We start from the raw sequence: 5169 nt of genomic DNA, 5'->3' as shown, positions 1-5169 counted from the left end.
ACTCAGCCAACGGGTGCAATTCTGAGTTATGTTACCCTAGTATTCTAAAATCTTACTTTTAGTTATCTGAGGTCAATACTGCATCCCATTCTTGCTTTATACCAAGGAGTAGAACATGAGTGGTGCTCCACAATGATGGATGGGGAATGGCAGAGGATGGTGATGAGACCACAGTTGCAGGCTGGGAGCCTAGTGAATCAAGATCCAGCCCAAGTGAAGAGCCACACAGCTCCACTAGGGGGCAGACGAACTGTCTCCATTTTCTGCAGAAACAAGGCTTCTGCAGCAGGCGAGGAACAGAGTCAGTAGAGAAGAGCTACCTGGTGGTGAAGGAAGAACTTGAACTTGACGTGTTAGTGCCTTTTCTCTGCGGAGAGGCAAGGCTGTCACCTAAAGATGCTGACTCTTCTGCTACTCCTTCTGGGACTGGGTATGGCCTTATCCCGGGGAAATTTGGGGTGAATATGCATGCTGAGGAGTAGAGGGCCTGAGGCCTCCGGTCAGTGGATGGCAGAGATGTTCGAGCTAGGGAATCCTAAAGCAGTAACAGCTGGAAGAACAAAACCAGGGTGGAGGCAGTGCTCCAGGGCTGTTTGGGAGCCAAGGTGATACCGAAGCGAACAGTAAGAGACCCTCCTGCCTGGGGACAAGCTTGTCAGCTCTCACGGGTGTTTCTGTCTCTCTGGATCTAGGTTCTGCGTTTGGTGCTGTCCTCTCTCAAAAGCCAAGCAGGGCCATCTGTCAACGCGGGACATCCGTGAAGATCGAGTGTCAGGTCGATAGCCAGCTCAACTTCATGTACTGGTACCGTCAGCTTCCAGGACAGAGCTTGGTGCTGATGGCCACTGCCAATCAGGGTTCCAAGGCTACTTATGAGAGTGGATTTGCTGAGGACAAGTTTCCCATTAGTCGCCCGACCCTGGTGTTCTCAACTCTGACTGTGAGCAACGCGAGCTCCAAAGATAGCAGCTCATATTTCTGCAGCGCTGGAGACACAGTGCTGGGCACAGATCAAGGGTCTCAGCAAGAACCCCTCTCCCTCCCACCCAGCTCCCGTCCAGGTGAGCCTGAGAACCCTGGGAGGCAGGCTGGAGGGGGGAAACCACAGAGGCAGCTGCCTGTGTGCGGTGGGCAGGGGTGGGTGTGAATGAGTCGGCTGTGGATGAGGAGAGAACTAGGGCATCAGCTGGAGGACTTCATCCACAGACAGGAAGGGTGACTACTGGAGACGGAGGATAAAATTTCTCCCAGAGGAGTGTTTAGAAATAGTAAAGACAATCAGATACAGTTTGCCTTCAAGTGGCAGAGTCAGAAATACCCTTTAAGTATTTTTATCTCTGAGCTATATTTATCCTGTTCTCTATTAATATAGTTCAGAATGCACTTAGTCATATTTATATCATATTGGTCCATTACACTGATGACATTATGCTGATTGTTCTTGGTGGATGGGAATTATAAAGCCCTCTAGATGCCTTGGTATGACATATGGATGCAGACCAATGTAAATCTGCAAAAATTCAGGGATTTGCCCCTTGGTGAGTTTCTGAGTAGTCCAGAGGTGTGAGATATGCTGGAATGTCTTCCAAAGTGAGAGGCAAGCTCTTTCCAGACATGGAGAAAGTGGCACAATGCTTTGTGGGACTCTCTGGATTTTGGAGTTAACATATACTACTCTTGGGTATGCTATTCTGGTCCATTTACTATACAATCCACAAGGCTGGGCCAGTGCAAGGCAGAGCTCGGTAGCAGAACGAGGCTGTGATGGAAGCTTCTCAGCCACCAGGGCCGTAAACCAAGCAGGCTCAGTCGTCCTTGAAGTGCCTGTGGCAGATAGCAATGCTCTGCAGAGCTCCTGACATTCCCGTGAGCATCACGAGGCAGATACAAAGAGCTCTGTGGCATGCTATACTCCTTTCCACCTGCTAATGACTTTTCACCTTTTGAAAAGCTGCTCTTGGCTCTTTACTAAACGCCTATCATGGCATTCAGAACTGGATGTCGGCAGACCTGCAAAACTGTAAAGTTGAAGACACGCGGAGTATTCTGTTATGAAATGGAAAATGTATAATCAAGACCAAATTCTAGCACAGCTGGAAAGAGGCACAACTCAATTTCAAGAGCAAGTCCCAGTTTCACGATGCGTACACCTGTTGCACCCACACCTTACCCTCAGGCTACAGTTTTGCAGGAATTTCCCTGTTCCCTAGTTGAAAAGCCATGAGCCTGTTTTCTGGGTAGGCTTGCACTTTATTCTGGAATCATCACTACATTTTAACACCAGTGTGGCTCTGAAGGGTGGTGGGGAAGGAAAATCTTCGCAAGGTCCAAAACTTCAGTCCTGAAGCACAGACCTAGCCTGTGTTCAGCTTTCTTTCAGTGTCATCTAGACTCGAGCCACTCATTCACATCTCTCCCCATTTTGCTTCTCTCTGCTGTGTTAGGGGGTCATTCCTTTAGACTCTCTGTCCCATTTATTGATTCACACCTTAACTCCAATAACCCATTTCACCTTCCAATCGACTTTTGAAAACTCTATTTTCATTTCTAGGAAATCTACTTGGGTTTTTCACATATGTGAGCCGTCATTTTTTAAAATCACTTATTTTTGGCTGCACTGGGTCTTCATTGCTGCACGTGGGCTTTCTCTAGTTGCAGCGCGAGAGCCTCTCCTTGCGGCGGCTTCTCTTGATATGAAGCCCGGGCTCTAAGGCACACAGGCTTCAGTAGTGGCAGCATGCGGGCTCAGCAGTTTCGGCCCATGAGCCCTAGAGCACGTTGTGGAGCATGGGCTTAACTGCCCCCCTGCACATGGGATCGTCCCAGACCAAGGACTGAACCCATGTCCTCTGTATTGACAGCCAGATTCAATGGACCACAAGGGAAACCTGATGAGCAGTCATTTTTAAAGAACCTTGCTCCACATGTATTTTATTTCTCTAAGGATAGGTGGCACAGTGGTAAAGAATCCGCCTGCCAATCCAGGAGACACAAGAGAGGCAGGTTCAATGCCTGGGTTAGGAAGATCCTCTGGAATAGGAAATGGCAACCTACTTCAGTATTCTTGCCTGGGAACTCTCATGGACAGAGGAGTCTGGCTGGCTATAGTCCACGGGGTCACAAAGAGTTGGACACAACTGAGCGCTGAAGAAAATTTTTATCTATTTGGAATTTTTATCTGTTCATGCCAACCTCAATTTTCTGGTGGTTTCTGATGCCTCTCACTCAGAGTGGCTTATTTCTTATGTATTATGTAATTTGATATTATAAATTTATCATTCAGAATCCCCTAAATCTTGGAGTAAATGTAGGCTTTCCAGAAAATATATACTTTTGGCTCTGTCAGTCAACTGGGATGCAATAGACTGGATGTCTTCTTTTGTAATCGTCAGTGTCCATCTTCATGGCCATAAATTGTCTGTGTGAAACCCCAGGGGTTGACTACTCAGTGGCCATGAATATTCAGAGGAAACTATTTATAATCCTCCAGCCAAAGCCAAGACCAAGAAAAATAGTAATCCCTGTCAATCGCCTGAGAGGTTAGCTTTGTGGTTTGCCTTTTCACTAAGCACTCTTCCTGCATCCTGGCTTGATGAAGGAGCAATTCCCATCACGCTGCTAGTGCAGTCCAAGGTCCAGTGGATCTCACCCAGTTTCTATGCATGCTGATTCTCTTGGTCACCAGGATCCACATGTGCACCTGTTTGATTGAATGGATCAAAAATGCCGGCTTACCTTCCTGTTTCCTGATCCCATTTTCCTAGGAAGCAGGCAAATTCACCCACAGATAAGCTTTGGACTATGAGCACCCTCCTGTAGGATGGCAAAATTTTCTCCTAAGCAGCAGTAAAAACGCTGTGGTTAGGAACTTGATCTCTGTCCTCAGGCAGACCTGAATTTAAAACTTGGCTCCACTGCTTCATCACAAGGTGTAACCTTGAACAAGTTATACAATCTCATATTCATACATATGATATCCTCATATATAAAATGAGGATAATAGTGATGCAAAAATACAAGGAATGGGATTTTCATAAGAGTTAGATGAAGTCATCCATGTAAACCACATAGCACTGTGCCTGGTAGAGACAAAACACACAGTTTAATTAATATCTAAATTTATTTCTCACTGTGATACATGACATTTTACCAATAACAATTCCATCCTCAAGATTAAGTATTGCCCTCTCTGGAAAATTTTTATTTATTATTATAACTGTTTCTCTTTAACTATTTTTTAACAAAATTAATGCACATTCTAAAATACACAGATTATTAAACTGAGGAAAATTAAAATCACTATTTAAATTAGATTAGATAATATGATCTGTATTTTATAATTTATTCTCTTAACCCAACAATATTTCATAAATGCCATTTTATGTCAAAAGATAGAGCTTACATTATTTATAAGAATATTTCAGTGTATCGATGACCCTCCTTTTAAATACAACTTTTTACATTAAAATTAATACCAAGGTGAAGTATCCATATGCTATATGACAGGGTAATTTAATTTAAAAAGCAGTCAATGTATGTGTCAATTTATTTATTTCTCTCTCTCTCTCTCTTTTTTTTTTTAACTGTGCCATGCAGCCTGTGGGATCTCAGTTCCCCAACCAGGCATCAAACCCTCGACCCTGCTTTGGAAATATGGAGTCTTAGCCACTGGATCACCAGGGGAGTCCCTGTGTCAATTTATTTCTGTTGTAGACTTGGCAGGGAACAATGAAAGCACTCCTTTCCCCACCTTCACAGGGCTGATGTCTTGATATCCAGGTCTCACCTCAAATACCATCTCCCCAAAGACAGCTTTCATAACCTTCTATACTCACATAGTACCTGTGGACCCAGCCACCAGTTAGTTACTCACATTTATTATCACTTTATCCTATTTCGGTAACATCTAATTATTAGTTCAGTTCAGTTCAGTTGTTCAGTCATGTCCGACTCTGCGACCCCATGCATTGCAGCCTGCCAGGCGTCCCTGTCCATCACCAAATCCCAGAGCTTGCTCAAACTTATGTCCATCAGGCCAGTGATGCCATCCAACCATCTCATCCTCTGTTGTCCCCTTCGCCTCCTGCCTTCAATCTTTCTCAGCATCAGGGTCTTTTCCAATGATCTAACCGCGCCAGCTGCGACGGACCACGCAGAAGCGTGGCGGTG

General features: G+C 45.0%; 1 pseudogene; it reads left to right on the top strand.

The window, feature by feature from the left end:
* The first annotated feature begins 281 nt into the window (after positions 1–281).
* On the top strand, positions 282–4932 carry LOC110135771 (uncharacterized; annotated as a pseudogene).
* Positions 4933–5169: the final 237 nt, after the last annotated feature.

Source organism: Odocoileus virginianus, chromosome 1 (genome assembly GCF_023699985.2).
Source record: "Odocoileus virginianus isolate 20LAN1187 ecotype Illinois chromosome 1, Ovbor_1.2, whole genome shotgun sequence".
Classification (NCBI taxonomy): Eukaryota; Metazoa; Chordata; class Mammalia; order Artiodactyla; family Cervidae; genus Odocoileus; species Odocoileus virginianus.
The sequence above is the reverse complement of the archived record's forward strand: the minus strand, read 5'-3'. Positions and strand labels throughout refer to the sequence as shown.